At 45.9% G+C, this 17,270-nt stretch overlaps 1 protein-coding gene across 7 annotated transcripts in view; it reads right to left on the reverse strand.

Annotated features, from left to right (window-relative positions):
- TIAM1 (TIAM Rac1 associated GEF 1) overlaps window positions 1–17,270 on the reverse strand; it is a 352,305-nt gene that overhangs the window by 267,552 nt on the left and 67,483 nt on the right. For 5 of the 7 annotated variants that reach the window (XM_070597274.1, XM_070597265.1, XM_070597268.1 and 2 more), the window contains exon 2: window positions 8,943–8,995. The exons of the other annotated variants lie outside the window; for them this stretch is intronic. The gene's annotated coding sequence lies outside the window, so the exon portion shown is untranslated. The remainder of the gene's footprint in view (window positions 1–8,942; window positions 8,996–17,270) is intronic. 7 annotated transcript variants of the gene reach the window in all.

The raw sequence follows: 17,270 nt of genomic DNA on the forward strand, positions 1-17,270 counted from the left end.
GACAGAGGGATGCCCCCTCCTCACAGCCTTGGCACTGGCTCTTATAACCTCTTTCCAGAATGTTCTTCCTTAATATCCACACTTCCTTCCAGTGTTTGCCCAAAAGCCCCCTCTCATCAGACCAGTCCTGACCAATGTATTTAAAATTGCAGTGCAATCGCCTTGCACCCTGCTATCCTTTATCTGTAGCATTTCACTCCTGCTACCAACCTACAAGATTAAGTGTTTGTTGTGTTTATTGGCTTTCTGTCTCCCCTGCTAGAATGCAAGCTCCACAAAGACACATTTTTGTCTATATTTTGGGCTGATAAATTCCAAGGGTTTAGAACAAGGCATAGCTCATAACAGGTGCTCAGAGACATGACAAGTAAATACAACATATCTTTCAGAGCTAGATCTTTTTGCGTAGAAAAGACATTACGGGAATAATAGGCAAAATGTGACTGGGGCCTGAGGATTAGAAGTTGGCAACGTGTTGATGTTAATTTCCTGATACCAGTGACTATATTGTGATCGTGCACAGAATGCCATGGCGGTAGGAAACAGGCCTAAGAATTCCAGGGTGCTGGGGTTCGTCGGTAACTTACTCCCAAGTGGTTCTGGAGAAGGGAGGAGTTGCAGGTGGGGAAAAGAAAGTTCTCTAGAACTATACTCTCAAATTCCTGTGATCGCTTAAAAATTTTTTTTTTTTTGATTAGAAAAACACAAAACTCTGACATGGTGCTAATAACAAAAAAAGACCTAAAAAGATACTCATCATTTTATCACTAATGGTTACTTCTGGAAAGGTCAATGAAATTGATAGGAGGAGAGAGAAAGAAGGAGAACTTTCATTTTTACTCTGCATGGTTTTTACAAAAAGCATATATTACTCATACGATATTTAAATAAAATAAATGTGGAAAAAAAATAAGTTGGTCCACAGATCACTTCTCGGAGGGGGCAGAAGGGACGGAGGGATTGTCATGAGTGTGTCAATACTCATGTGTCTTTCCCAGGAGCACCACAACTCTCCGGGGACACCAGAGGTTCTCTGCTGGCACAGAGAAGACGAGAGCTGGTGGAAGCCAGCAGCGAAATGCGTGAGGAGGGGCAGCCTCACTGCTGACCTGGTGAGGGCAAGCTTCCTCCAGCTCCTGTTGCCACATCTGCCTATCACTCAGGGCAAAGGGACTTTTGCGGGAAAACTGGGGAGCATCTGCTGGGCTTGGAAGAGTCTCTTTAAAATAAGATTAGGGGCCGGCCCGTGGCCGAGTGGTTGAGTTCATGCACTCTGCTTTGGCAGCCCAGGGTTTCCCCGGTTTGGATCCTGGGCGCAGACCTAGCAACGTTCATCAAGCCATGCTGAGGCAGCGTCCCACACAGCACACCTAGAAGGACCTACAGCTAGAATATACAACTACGTACTGGGGGCCTTGGGGAGAAGAAGAAGAAGAGGAAAAGAAGAAGATTGGCAACAGACGTTAGCTCACGTGCCAATCTTTAAAAAAAAACATAAGATTAAAGAATTGACAAATGTCTCAAGCTGTTTATTATTATTTATCCTTATTTCAAAGAAGTTTGAAATTTACCAAAGTTGGTCAGCTTTTAATTTTTTTAACTTTTTATTATGGAAATTTTTCTTACGGTTACATAATCTCCATGTACCTATAATCCAGCTTCAACTATTCAATCCTATTTCACTATGATCCTCCCACACAGGATTATTTATTTTGAAGACAATCTCAAGCATCAGATTATACCATCCACAAATACTTTAATATGCTAATACTTTAATTGCTAAAAGAGGAGGACTTTTTTCTGAAACATAATCACAATACTATTTTTACAGCCCCCCAAAAATTCTTCTATGCTACCAATTATCCATTTAGTTTATAAATGTCTCTGATGTTCTCTCTCTCTTTCTCCTCTCTCTCTCTCTCTCTCACTCACTCACACACACACACAAAGTTGGTCTGTTCAAATCAAGATCTAAGATCTACACATGGCATTTGGTTGACTGGATTTTTCAGTTCCTTTATCCAGGATTCCCTCCTCCCTCCTCTTTTTATTTCCTTTGCATTGTTTTTCACACACAGTTGTCCCTTTTCAGTTAAATGTCTATGCCCTTTAAGGTACTCTTCCGTCCCTCCCTTTCTCTGACTCCCCTAATCTCCTCCCTGATGCTCTTTTTTAAAGCTCTCTGTCAGCAAATCCTTCACCAGCCTAGGACAGTGGCACTTCATGGCCAGGCTCCAGCAGGGCTCTTGCGGGTGAGGTCAGAGCCCCAGAGAGCTCTGCTCATCACCGCATCAGCACACACAGAACACAAAGTCCAAGAAAATTCCCCAGAAACACTCACAAGGTCATGGCTCTACCACTAACCACAACTCTGGTGACTCACCGTCCTTCTTTGGGCTTTAGTTTCCTCATCTTTAGCATAACGGGAAGACCAAGATAACAATGATGACGTTGACATTAATTGGACATTTATTCCTCAAAGATCCTTCAAGATTCCTTCCAGCGAAGACTGTGATTTTAAGCATCAACCTAACACAATACATTAGCAAAGAAGAGCCGCCTCCTTTGTTAGAGGGGAAAAGAGGTCCTAAACGATGAAGGCAAAACTCAGGTCAACGACAAAGACACTGAGACCACAAATGGAGACGATAAAACACAACTTCAGTCTTCAACACGATCCAAATTTGAGTAACATGCTATTGTTTCAAAGCGCTTTCTTATACCCTTGCAAATGTGCTCCACAGTGATGGATAAATAATGAAAGATGGTATAAAATGTTAATGCTAGAATCTGGAGCAAGGAGGTGTTTCTAGACCAGTGGTTCCCAACAAGGGAGATTTTACTCCTCCCTCCCTAGGGACGTTTGGCAGTGTCTGGAGACACCGGTTGTCGCAACTGGGGCAGTGTCCTAGCATCTAATGGGCAGAGTCCGGGGACGCTGCTAAACGTCCTCAGCACTCAGGACAGCCTGTACCACGAAGAATGATTCAGCCCAAAGTGTTGGCAGCTGTGAGGTTGAGAGACTCTGATCGACACGAATCTCCTTGTTACTCAAGTGAAACTGTACTGTGCTGGGGGCCACAGCGCAGAGGCCACTGCGGTCTCACACTACGGGGAGATAGTAGATGTCCCATGTCATGAGCCTCCACACTGTGGGCCAATCCAACACATGAGCTTTGATAAAGAAACTGTCTTGGTTTGGTTTGGTTATCAAGATAGATCAGAACACATTTTTCCGAATCTGAACTCTTCCCTCAGTGTAGTCATCTTGGGGAACTATTTACAAGACGCTATTCAACCGAGCAATGTACCCTGCATAGCAGACTTATCTGAACGAGGGCAGCTACGCTGTGGCGGCAGCCTCTGATCAAGGCAACGGGCCACAGGTGACCTTGGCAACCCTTTGCTCTAAAGGAACATATCAGTGAATAAGAAAGAGGGTTCTGATGGCCTGAGTATGATGACGAGACTAGAGCAGTGTAGTGGGGGGTGAGGAGGGGGCTGGGGAGAGTGTGTGTGGAGGGGGCTTGTTTGGTGAAGTGACGTTAGAGCAAAGCCCTGCAGGAAGTGAAGAGCTGGCCAGGTGGAGCTGGAGGAAGAGTATTCCAGGCATGCAGGAGGAAGCCTGAGGCCGCTGTGTTCTAGTCCCAGAAAGAAGGTATGGGAAGTGCCTGAAGTTAGGAGGAAATGGGGGGGGGGGGGGTCGACAAATCACTTGAGGCCTTGCAGCCAGGCAGGAAGTCTGGCTTCAAGTCTGGTTTTCACACCCATGGGAATAGGAAGCCACTGGAAGTTCCAAGCAGAGGAGTAAAGAGATTTGATTGCAATTCAGATCCTCTAGCTACACTCTGGGGAATGGACATTATGCAGACAAGAATGGAAGTAGAAAACCAATTGAGAGGCAACTGCCTTAAGAATTTTACCGAAAATCAAAACGGCCCAAAAAGAGAAACTGATAAAGATATTCCAAAGAATACGCTAGAGACTCTAAAAGCTATTTCCAGAGAAGAGGCTCCAAATTTTTAAGCAGTAGCCTCATTCAAATAAGTGTACTGGGCAATGTTGCCTCCCCATCCTCCCCACATGACGCTTTCAAAAGATAAGCTGTGGGGCGGGTGTTTTGACATCAGCCTCTCTACAGTCACACAGAGTAACTTCCTCCACCAGGGGGCGATGAATGGCACCCATAACCGTGTCTCTGAGAAGAGCCTGGACATGGCAGGACATGGCCAAGGAACTCTTGAACCAAAGGAGTAGCGAATAAAAGCCAGATATGTCTGGAATGTTCTCTGCCAGTACTTTTATTTGCATTCTTGCATGTTCTGGTCTCCCAATCCTCAGGGAGCTAACGTGGGCCATGGGGAAACTGAGGCTCAAGCCCTGAGCCTGGGATGTATTCCCTTCCCCTCTTTTTCCTTGGACCCATCATTCCTGGCCATAGCTGCAATAACATCCATGGGGCCAGGTTCGGGGGTGGGTCCAGAAAATGAGTGAAGGAGGCTTCTCGGCCTGTTTTAAGCATAAGCCCCAGGCTAACCGGACACCTGGGCAAAAAAGGTCCTCCACGTGATCTACTCCAGGAGATGACCCTGCAGCCTGAGCTAAAGCCACAGCCTGTATTCGGGAGTTTGTCTTCTGCTCTCTTCCCTGACCAACCCAGGATAGGCATGGGTGGCTGGTCAAGTGTTGCTCCCAACACTTGGGACTCTCTGTCCCAAGCCCTTAGTTTACTGTCTGTCTCTACCACAAAAAAGCAACTAACGAGGGGCTGGCCCAGTGGCACAGCGGTTAAGTTTGCACATTCTGCTTTAGCAGCCCGGGGTTCACCAGTTCGGACCCTGGGTGAGAACATGGCACCGCTTGGCAAGCCATGCTGCGATAGGTGTCCCACATATAAAGTAGAGGAAGATGGGCATGGATGTTAGCTCAGGGCCAGTCTTCCTCAGCAAAAAAGAGGAGGATTGGCAGCAGATGTTAGCTCAGAGCTAACATTTCTCAAAAAAAAAGCAACTAACGAGGCGGGTAGGAAGATGCCACAATGTGTGCACAGGTTCTGAAATGCTACCATAAGAGCTAATTCAGACATCACTGTGTCCTAAAAGGTGCCCTGCCCGCCCAAACTTAAGCTTCAACTTTAGTGAAAGTTTGTTAATTACACATTATAATACCAATTATATCCGAATATTATGAAACAGGAGCTATGCCAAGCAATTTTATTGTTTTAATTCTTCCCTTCTACCATTTTTAACAATTGCACTCTGGATTTTATTACACTAAGATGCAATTAAGAAAGAAAAGTCCGTCCTATTTTAAATCTATTTCAATTTTTTTTCTACAAAAAGAATTCCACAGCCATAATAATGTAACACACAATAATAGCCCAAGACAAAAGGAACAGCTTAGATAAAACTAACTGAGTTCCATTTAGGGGGGAAAAACTGCAAGGGTACTTATTTTGAAAATCCTTAGCATGAGGCATTCATTGAAAAAATGAGAATTCTTGCTCACACAAAGGCAAAACAAATGACATACTAGTACACTCAGATGGAAGAGAAAGCTTTACACTCTCCAAGGAAGACGGTATGCAAAGCGGGACTTAAACACTGAACTTCAGGGTTATTAATATTCAACCATCTGCCCAGTAAAAATGACACCATCATTAATGTGACCCTAACCATGCTGAATTATATCTCCTACCAACTATAAACGATAATGTCATCTAATGTGTAGAAGAATGAATAAAGAAAAATAAAACTATTTTAATGATTTTAAGCCACAATTTGTGAGCCACAGAATTTCACACTCACATCTACCAAGGCTGAGCAGCATTTCAGTGACAAACCACGAATATTTTGTGTGACCCATGTGCTAAGAGCCTTATTCATCCTCTGCTTATCTTCCAACCCAGAGATCAGCAAACTTTCTTTTTGTAAAGGGCCAAAGAGTCAATATTTCAGGCTTTGTACAGGCAATTACTCAACTCTGCCATCAGAGTACGAAAGTAACCATAGGTAATAATCACAAATAGATGTGGCTGCGTTCCAATAAAAATTTATTTACAAAAACAGGCCGGTGGGCTGTAATTTGCCTACCCCTGTTCTATCCCTCAGAGTGCAAGGAAGGAGGGGTGAAGCAAAGCACGCTTAAGACACTCCTGTAAGAAAACCGCAGGAATAAGCAAAGAGATCTGGTGGATCTGAAACTACCTCCAAGACATGGAGCATAGCCCATCACGCCCAAGAGTATTCTTTAAGACCAAAACCAACTCTATTAGGGATACACAAGGGAGGAATGAGTTCTCAGCCACCTTTGTTCTCAAGATACAAGCATTTCTCCCTCACAGAAGCAGCTTCTACTCCATCAGAGGGCTTGTCTTCTGAGTCGGGTGTCCATTAGAGATTCAGTAGTGACCTCCCCAAACCCTGGCCATTTTTGTGGCTGGTACTAGGCAGGGCTAGGGGTGCAGGCTGTGGTCACCGAGTTGAAAGAGGTGACTGGTCCACCAGGGAATGAATGCATGGAATGAACCCGTCCAGCAACTCACAGACCACTCAAGAATGAAGAGCTCATAGACAAGCCTTCTTACCCCCAGCCTTGAACTCCTCCCACCTGCTGAAGGGCAAGGCGGGGCCCGGGGAGCCTGGAGCAGCCACGGTCCACCACCGTTACCTCTCATCCCCCAAATACAGTGGCTCGTCCCTGTCCTGGACCCCTCCTCTCTCACACCTCACACCCCATCCATCAGCGAATTCTTTCGGTTCTACCTCCAAAACGTATCAAGAATGTGGCTGCTGCTCACCAGCTCTGTCCCCAGCACCCCAGTCACTGTGACCTCCTACTTGGTCTTACTGATTCTGCCCTTGATTCTTCCCCACAACAGTATAGTCTCATGTTAAAAAAAATAAGTATGATCATGTGCATGCAATGGCCCCAAAGTACTTCCAGTGGCCTGCAAGGCCCTATGCAACCTTATCCCAACACACTCCTCAACAGCCATCACCTCCCTCACCACCCCTCGCTCCTCTCTTTCTCAAATGGTCCCTATTATTTTTTCATCTCTTATTTTTAGCATCTTTATTCTTTTTGTTTTTTTAAAGATTGGCACCTGAGCTAACAACTATTACCAATCTCCTTTTTTTCTGCTTTTTCTCCCAAATCCCCCTGGACATAGTTGTATATTTTAGTTGTAGATCCTTCTAGTTGTGGCATGTGGGACGCCACCTCAGCATGGCCTGACGAGTGGTGCCATGTCTGGGCCCAGGATCTGAACCAGTGAAACCCCGGGCCGCCAAAGCAGAGGGCGCGAACTTAACCACTCAGCCACGGGGCCGGCCCCATAGCATCTTTATTCTTTTCCCTACTTCCATCCTCATTCAACTATGCTTATAGGTTTCTAGTATCTTACTTTCTCACACCACATCTCCCCTTCCCTCTTTTCTCTTATTTTCTAGAAGCATTTATCAACTAGAATTTAGACATCTAAAAGAAGAGGCTATTTTCATTACTGTTTCTACCAAATCCTTACCCCAATGTCAAACATATTAAGAATCCAAGAGTTCATAATAATGTCTTTCTTCAAAAATTCACTTATCCTCTGGGAAGGATAATATGGAACTAATTCATTATTCTGGTAAATAAAAAGAAAGAATCAAGCCATTATTCTGCCTTCTATATACAAACTGTGCCTCAAGGTAATAAAAAAAATGTTGAAATACAGTTCTTCTTTATAGAAATTTTCCAGCTAATAAAATGCAGAAGAAATAACAGAACAAGAATATCACCTTTTTGTACCCCCTAAATAAAGAAGGGATCTAGGCATCCATTATGGGTCATCAACGGCTGCTAAAACCAGGACAGAAAAAACTGATGGGCTCCCTAATAATGGATGCTCAGATTAACAGCACCCGGCAATATTAAGGTTTCAGAAAAGGACAGAATGTGTCACCTGATAAAAGTTACATCATCATCTATGAGATATTCCTGCCCCAAAATCTGAACCTAAATCTGATGAAGCCTTTAGTTTATAAGAAATGTGGGGGACAATGAAACATGTTCAATGATAACACAGGGACGTTGGCAGCGAAATCTACACGCAGGGAACTCCCAGGACAAAAATTCCAGCTTCTTGACCAAATATATTGCAAGAGAGAAACAAGAGGAGGACAGGAAAACCATATATTAAAAGGCAGCTAAGAAGGGCCAGCCCAGTGGTACAGGGGTTAAGTGCGCACGTTCTGCTTCAGCAGCCTGAGGTTCGCCGGTTTGGATCCCGGGTGAGGACCTAACATTGCTTGACAAGCCATGCTGTGGCAGGCATCCCACATATAAAGTAGAGGAAGATGGGCATAGATGTTAGCTCAGGGCCAGTCTTTCTTAACAAAAGAGAGGAGGATTGGCAGCAGATGTTAGCACTAATCTTCCTCAAAAAAAAAAAAAGAGAGAGACTTAAGAGATACATCAACCAAATGCAATGTGTGGACCTTGTTTAAATTCTTTGATTACCCTGAGGTATTTTTAACTGACTATGAAAAAATATAAGACAATCAAGAAATCTGAACATGAATATTCAGTGATATTAAGAAATGAATTATTGTTCATTTCTTACATATGATAATCGTATGGTGTTGATGTGTTACAAAAAGAATTTTTATCTTTTCAGGGAGTCATATTGAAATATTTAAAAGAAATTTGATTTTCTTTTTAAATCCTCATCCTAAAATTCTTCTTCAAGCAAATGACTTGGTTGTTTTGATCCTATAGAAGTCGCTGCTTTTCAAACATACTTAAGAATGAGGCGTTGCAGAAAGAAGAGGGGGTGAAAATCAGCAGCCACAGGCACAGATTTAGGGGTATATAACAAACAAATGGAAAAGCAAATGTATTTATAGACCCTTGATGGGCCTAGCAAGTCCTTCAAAGCAGACAGAGAGTAAACTGCTCACCATGTGGAGGTCAGGCTTCTGATAACATTAACACCTCGAACAGAGCCATCAACCTGGAAATTTAAAAAAAAAAAAAAAAGACATCTGAGTGACAAACAGCTTTCACAGAGCCTATGCATTTTATTCCACGAAAGAAAAAGAAGTGCATCATTTATAAACCTGTATGAAACAAGGTGTCAGCAAAAGCTAACCGCAGAGGAAAGAAACAAAGGATTTACAATCAGAAGCAGAAGAGCAGAGACCCGGGAGTTTACAGAATAAAGACAGAGTTCACACAGAGCCGACCCCCAGGGGCATGAATGTAACACAGCCTTCTACAGTAACAATATCCCAGAGTTAACATAGGTTCAACCAGGCTCAGAATCCTGTTAAAGAAAGCAAGAAAGGGCAATACAGGGGCCCGTCCAGTGGCACAGTGGTTAAGTTCACAGGTTCTACTTGGGTGGCCCAGAGTTTGCAGGTTCGGATCCTGGGCGCGGACCTGGCACTGCCCCCAAGCCATGCTGTGGCAGTGTCCCACATAAAACAAAGGAAGACTGGCACAGATGTTAGCTCAGGGCCAATCCTCCTCACCAAAAAAAAGGGGGCGGGGGTGTGTATGCAATGTAGATGCAGCCTAAAATTATTTTCATTAAGATGGCTAAAATTTAAGAAGCTAATTTATTCACTTAATGAAGAAAGGTTTCAACGAAAGGCAGAATTGAGATCAATGAGTAAAAGTGAAGGCAGATTTTGACCTTGAGGTGGAAGCAGGTTTCTTAACAATGAGAACCTGCCTCAAGCGGGTGAATAGGCTCCTCATCCATGGCACTGTGAGGTGCTGGACCCCTCATGGCAAGCTCCACATGGCTTCAACATAGGGTGAGGCTGGACGAGAGGTCCTTGAGGGTCTGAGCAATTCCAAGTTTCTATGGTGGGTAACATTAAATAAGAAATTAGGGGCCGGCCCAGTGGCACAGCGGTTAAGTTCGCACATTCCGCTTCAGCGGCCCGGGGGCTGGCCAGTTTGGATCCTGGGTGCAGACATGGCACCGCTTGACAAGCCATGCTGTGTTAGGCATCCCATATATAAAGTAGAGGAAGATGGGCACGTACGTTAGCTCAGGGTCAGTCTTCCTCAGCAAAAAGAGGAGAACCAGCAGTAGTTAGCTCAGGGCTAATCTTCCTAAAAAAAAAAAAAATTATTCTGACACTTGTTAAAAGAGTAAGGAAGACTTTATTCAGGAGTATTGCAATAAAAGAGAGAGATGGGGCTCAACTCTGAATACAGCAAAGACAGTTGGGGATTTCTAGTCAAGCAGCAGGGTGAGGAGGTCAATGGATGGAAGATGACTAAGAGGAGACATCAAGGGCAGGGGGATTCTTATGAAACTGACTGAACAGGATTCCTGCTGAAGGCAAGCCAGGGTCATCAGATATCAAGGCTAGGGGATTCTCTCTAAACCGACTTAGCAGAATTCTTGCTAAAACTGGGCTAGGCAGGCCAAAGACAGGACAGGGACCAAGGGCCAGGCCTAATGGAAATGAGGAGGCTCAGAGGAGGCTGACTCAAGTTTGCTTGAGGAGAGTCTTGGTCAGTAATGGTAAATTCCACTTTATAAATAGAGATGCTCATACCTAGAGGTGGTGGCCAAGGTCACAGAACAAGGGCAAGCAGGAGCCAGGAGCAGATCCGAGCTTGGTGGTGCCAGCTACCCCCAGTGCCTCATTATACCTTACACTGCATAAGACTTTGTAATTTCTCAATTGCTTCCCCGCATAATTTCTCTGTTTTGCAAAATCTAGAAATGCCCATTTGTATACATCAGGCTATCATATGATAATGGAAAACCACCTTTGAACATAACACCATAGGCATACTGGTTCATCACTACAAGGCGTAATGGAGCCTTTCAAAGCGGCCTTGTAATAACAGGCACACAAAGAAAATAGAAAAAAAAAAGACCTAGAAAACTGGATTTAAAAGCATCTGAAAAAAACAGGAAGTTTCCAGTGACTAACAGGATTATAAAACCTCCGTAGCACCAGCTAAGCAATTTCCACGATGCCCAATCCCCAGGGAGAGCAATTGGGGATGACAAAGCTGCTTCTTGGCACTCTTGAAAGTGCCATCTACTGGAAAAAAGTTATTTTAGAATCTGAAGGGCCGTGTGCTGAATATTCTCCGGCTGTCCTTCAGATTACTTCCCATCTTCTTCCACTGGGATCTGTGCCCTGCAAGACTGACCTCTATGGCCTGAGTCAACCAGGCTCCCTTGCCCTTTGGCCCCTTGGGAGATACCAGCAGAAGCCAGGACATAGGAGAAGGGTAAAGATGGTAGCAGCCTGTGTGTCCTTCCTTCCTCCCTGCCGGGTCATCTGGGTCATCCGAGGGTCTCTACACCACAGGTCACAGCTTCTCCCGGGCAACCCTCTCCTGGTATCCTTAGTTCTAGGGGCTGGAGGGTGCCCTAGACTGACTATGTCCCTGAAAATTCCTGTGTTGAAACCTAGCCCCCACTGCGATGGTATTAGGGGGTGGGGCCTTTGGGAGGTGATTAGAGTAGAGCCCTGCTAAACAGAATTAGAGTCTTTGTAAAAGAGACCCCAGAGAGTTCCCTCACCCCTCCTGCCATGAGAGGACACAGCGGGAAGATGACAATCTACAAACCAGAAAGCGGGTCCTCACCAGACACCGAACCTGCCAGCACCTAGTTGGACTTCCGGCCTCCAGGACCAGGAGAAATAAATTCCTGTCACTTGTAAGTCCCCCAGTCTGTGGTGTTCCGTGACAGCAGCCCAAACGGACCGAGACAGAGGGGCTTCCTCCTATGGCCCCAGTGTACCTCACTCTCCCTTCACTTCTTAACCCTGTGACACACCTTCATTAAACTCTCCTCTGTCACCTCTTTGAGTGTGCCTATATTTTCCTGCCAGGCCTCTGACGGACAACAATGGAGAGAAAAGGGGGTCAGAGAATCAAAAATTTAATTTTCCATACTTGCCCTCAACTGAAAGGGAGAACTCAATTTTTATTTATTTATTTTTGGTGAGGAAGATTGGCCCTGAGCTTACATCCGTTGCCACTCTACCTCTTTTCGCTTGTGGAAGACTGTCGCTGAGCTAACAGCTGTGCCGATCTTCCCCTGTTTTATGTGGGATGCTGCCATAGCACGGCTTGAGGAGCGGTGCTGGGTCCACACCCAGGATCTGAACCAGTGCACCCCGGGCCACCAAAGCAGAGCACGTGAACTTAAGCACTACGCCACCAGGCTGGCCCCTCAACTTATCAATTAGATTTCAAGGTAGATGTATGGGGGGCAGGATATGTCCAAAGAGGCTCTGAGTGTAAGTGTTCCCATGAAAATCCAAAACTTATATATGTAATTTTGTATACGTGTGCATTTTTCTGAAAAGAAAACCCAGAAAGAAAAGGGTCAAAAATTTAACTGTATTCTCAAAAGTGGACCAAAAAATGCAACCAATGGTGGAAGAGAAACACAGCACAGAAACAGCCACTGTCAGCCCAGGAGAAGAGAAATGAGCAGGCAGACGACGGTACCTGTGCCAGCGGCACAGCCTCCTCCGCTCCCGGAGCGGGCTGGGCTGCAGGAGGGGCCACCATGCGCCTGGGCCCCCAACGCCCACCCGGGGAGGCAGCTGGGATTGTGTGTTCCGGCGAACCACTCACAGCTCCCTTCAAACAGTCAAGTGACATTTCAAAAGCTCATCAGCTCAGCAAGTGCTCGGAGGCACAAGCAATAGGAAAAACAGTTCCGGGCGGTGGAAAATCCCACCCTGTCGTTCTGAAAAGCTCTGGAAGCTGAGGCACAGGAGAGCGTGGAGGCAGCAAAGGAGGAGGAGAAAAGCGGCAGACTGGCAGACCCGGCCCTACAAGAAGTGCCCAGGAGTGTGGGCAGGGGTCTCCAGCCCGTCCTGGACAGGGAACGGGGTGAGTCTCCACCAGGGAGTCAGCCCTTCCTTACAAACATGTGGCCTGAATTCAGCTCTGCCCCTCACCTGCTGTGTGACTGAGGACCCATGGCCCACCTTCCCTGGGCTACAGTTTCCCCCTTTGCAACATGGAGATGAGCGTTCAGTACGAACCTCATAGGGTTGCTGTGGGGTCAATGAGCAAATGTGCCTCCTGGACCCTGTAAATGCCTTCCCAGGTATGTTTTATGATTCATATCAGAGCCCTCTCCATTTCCTTCACTACTGGGATGATCACAGCTACAAACAGAAGCCTACAAAGGACTGATAAAAATCAACCTCCAGGGGCCGGCCCAGTGGCATAGTGGTTAAGCTCACACATTCCACTTTGGTGGCCTGGGGTTTGCAGATTTGGATCCTGGGAGCAGACCTAGCACCACTCATCAAGCCATGCTGTGGCAGCATCCCACATACAAAATAAAAGAAGATTGGCACAGATCTTAGCTCAGGGCCAATCTTCCTCACAAAAAAAAAAAAACAACAACAACCTCTAATCCCACACCAGGATGGATGCCAAAAGAGAGTGATGAGCTACCTGGGCAAGGGCACCTGAGAGGAAGTAGAGCCTCTGCCCCACGTGGAGTCCTCTAATGGTGTCTCTCCCCTATGCCACTCTCCCTTTCCCAGCTGTCTCAGGAGCCTGAGCTCAGAGGCAGAGGTCACTGTGGTGAAGAACCCGGCTCAGGAGCCCAATTTGGCCTTGCCGTGCACTGACGGGGTGGCTTTGGACAAGTTATATTACCCTCTGACGTAGTCTCCTCATCTATAAATCAGGTGTAATCATAATCATAGTACCTGTCTTTTTGTGAGGATTAAAAAACTTCATGCTGGGGCTGGCCCGGTGGTGTAGCAGTTAAGTTCGCATGTTCCACTTTGAAGGCCCGGGGTTCATTGGTTCGGATTGTGGGTGTGGACCTATGCACCACTTGGCAAGCCATGCTGTGGCAGGCGTCCCACATAAAATAGAGGAAGATGGGCACAGATGTTAGCTCAGGGCCAGTCTTCCTCAGCAAAAAAGAGGAGGATTGGCAGCAGATGTTAGCTCAGAGCTAATCTTCCTCAAAAAACAAAAAACTTCTTAGACTCGTGTCTGGCATACAGTAATAACTCAATAAATGCCGACTGTAGTATCACCCAGCACACTTCAGCTAATAAGGAGGCATCTGTACGCCAAAGAGAAGCCAAATACTGGCACCACCAGCCCACGAGCCAAGCAACATATGTCCTTGATTCTAGATATTTCTTGTATGTTAATGTTCCTAAAATTATAATGTACATGCACATTTAACACAGTAGATGTTCTCATCTGTAAAATGGAAATAATAACAGCATCTATCTCATGGGATTGGTGAACGATTAACGATTAATATACACAAAAGCCTTTGAACATGGCTTGGCATCAGAAATTGGTCTCTGCAGGTATTATCATCATCATCACATCATCTGATCTGACCTGCTGCAGGCCTTCCCACTCCAACCAAATGTGAAAATTCTTCCTCACTCCATCCTGATACAGGGATCACTTGATCCCCGGTACCCGAAGATGCTGTGGCTTGGGGCCACCTTATGAACAGCCAAGACCCTAGTAAACACAACAGAGAGCTTCGGGCGGCTGCTGGATTTTTACCATTTGGTTCGCTTCATAGTACCAGTGACTTACAGGACGTTGTTTAGAAGTTGTTGACCTGCGCCATCTTGGTTCCCAAGTTTATTTCAGTTTTTTGCCCATGGAGTAATCTGCAGCTCACGGTGTTAGTTTCTTGGTGGCCCCTGGAGAACAGCTGGCCTCGCATCAGTCTGAGAGGGCCCGTGGAAGGTGGACCTCGAGCAGAGGCACTAGAAGCCAATGCAGAATGGAGAAAATGTAGCAGAAAGGGCCACTCAGTGCCGCTGGAGATCAACAAATGAGCCAAAAATTGAAGCAGTTGGTCAATGAATGGCCTCCACTGTCCATCACAAAGTCCGAAGCAAGTTGCAATAAAACTACTGTTTTCCTTTCTTCTTTCATCTTAGCTGCATCCTCGCTGCTTTGGAGGCATGAGGAATGCTGAACTAACAAGTGTATATTTGATGAAAGGCAGACCCCCAACAACACGGGCACCGGGTCAGATTACCTGGGTTCAAATCCTGATGCCCCCAACTATTAGCCACGTGACGTTGGACTAGTCCCCCAACTACTCTGTGCCTCGGTTTCCTCCTCTGTAAGATGAGGACAGCAGTAGCTAACAGGGGAGTGAGAATTAAATGAATCAATACACGTGAAGCTCTTAGAAAAGTGCCAGGCATCCAGTAAGCAGTCACAAACCATTAGCCACCCTTGTGCTACCGTACCTGCACCCCGGGAGCTCGGAAGCAGAAACCTGGTTCAATGGAACTGGGGGGCGTGTCTAGGGGGCTTCTTTTTTTTTTTTTTTTAGATTTTATTTTTTCCTTTTTCTCCCCAAAGCCCCCCGGTACATAGTTGTATATTCTTCGTTGTGGGTCCTTCTAGTTGTGGCATGTGGGACGCTGCCTCAGCGTGGTCTGACGAGCAGTGCCATGTCCGCGCCCAGGATTCGAACCAACGAAACACTGGGCCGCCTGCAGCGGAGCACGCGAACTTAACCACTCGGCCACGGGGCCAGTAGGGGGCTTCTGTTCCAGCTTCCAGTGGCCAGTGAGATGGGAAGACAATTGGAGACAGACGGGAACAGGATCCAACCTCAGCCACTGCACACACAAACCGTCTCTGATGTCTGAACCTCCCCTTCCTCACCAGATATCAGGTGTTTCGCTACTTCAAGCTCACAGGGTGGTTGTGAGAAATGAGAACACATCATGTAGGCACGAAAGACATGTTACTTCTTGTCATCTCTCCCCCTTCCCGGAGTGCAGAGAAGGCAGCAAAAGCAAAAACTGGATTCTTGCAACCCTCAGGGAAGTTCATTACCCACCCAGATCCAAGACCCCGGGGACTGAGACCCCATGGCCAGCCGCGACTACTGTGGTTTTTCTCCCAGCAAAGCAAGACTGCAGCCCACTTGCCCGGAGCACAAGGCCTGTCTTCCAGCACTAAGATGTCCACCACTTTCCACCAAAGGTCCAGAGAGCGGGAAGGAGTCAGGGTCAGCAAAACCCAAGAGAACAGGGAAAAGGCCTAGGTCTTGGCAAACAGACTTTAACCCAAGTTTACTGGGGTTATTCAACAGCTACTTTAGGAGATGGAGCCTGAATCATTAGACGGGCTGGGGAAGGTGGTTGTTTAATTTTCATCTGAGGGATGAAGACCATAGATAAATGTCAGAAACAATGCTTAAAACAGTTGCACGCTGCCTGCTTCCACAGCTTTCTCCTTCAGAGAAATGATAAAACATCCGTGCTTCTAAATATAAATCATCTTCAATTAAGACGTTTCTGTTGGAAGGCACTTTTGGCAGGACCAACAAAATATTTGCCACTGTTCTCCGACTTGGAGCTCTCAAGGTTGGCAGGGCGATTTATTTTTGTTGATTAAACAAAATACAAACGGAAAGGGTCTACAAATTGATTGGCCAATTACACTCAATGATTCTCAACAAGAAAATGTGGATTATTAGCTTTGCCAGAGTTATCGAAATGCCTCTGAGCTTCGCGGCCGTTCTCAGGATTTACGCCCTTGATATTTGTGCTGACAGAAAGATTAAGTCAGGACTGGATTATGCAAAACGCGTCTTCTCTTTCGCTGGAACGGAAGGAAGAGGAACGACCAAGGGCTGAGGCCATTTCAGGAAGAACGTCTGCGCTGCATTCGTAATTCTTAACAGAATGATTTGGGTCCGGGGAGGGAACTGTTGTCCCTCATTTTGGGTGTACTCGTTCTTTGGCAAATTACAGATTCACTAATATGGGCCAATTTGTTGCGATGACAATAATCATAAATATCCAGATTCTTCATTTTCTCTTTTCACTTTCCGGTGGGGGATGAGTGTCCAAATAGGCAGCCAACCAAATGATGGGTGTCAAAGGCTTCTGCAAAATGGACCCACGTACAGAGGGGCACCCTAAGCCTATTTCAGTCCAGACTAAAGTTTTTTTGAATTGCAACCATGAGGTCCAGACCACAACTGCAATAAATTCACAGACAATAGGCATAAACCTGGGCCAGCAGAATCCTGATGCGTCCTGGTGTTCAGAGCATGAATGGTGCAGGCTGCTATGCATTTTCAAACTTGATTGTACATAATTGTTAATCACTGACCCATCTTGCAACCCTCCTGGGCTGGAACATGTTGCTAGGCAACCAATTTTGCTCTAGATACTTTCTGAAAGCTACTGGGGCAACAACAAAGTGTCAGCTAAGTGGACACTAACCATTAGAGACAGGTTCAAATAAAAAAG

Source organism: Equus przewalskii, chromosome 27, assembly GCF_037783145.1.
Source record: "Equus przewalskii isolate Varuska chromosome 27, EquPr2, whole genome shotgun sequence".
Lineage (NCBI taxonomy): Eukaryota > Metazoa > Chordata > Mammalia > Perissodactyla > Equidae > Equus > Equus przewalskii.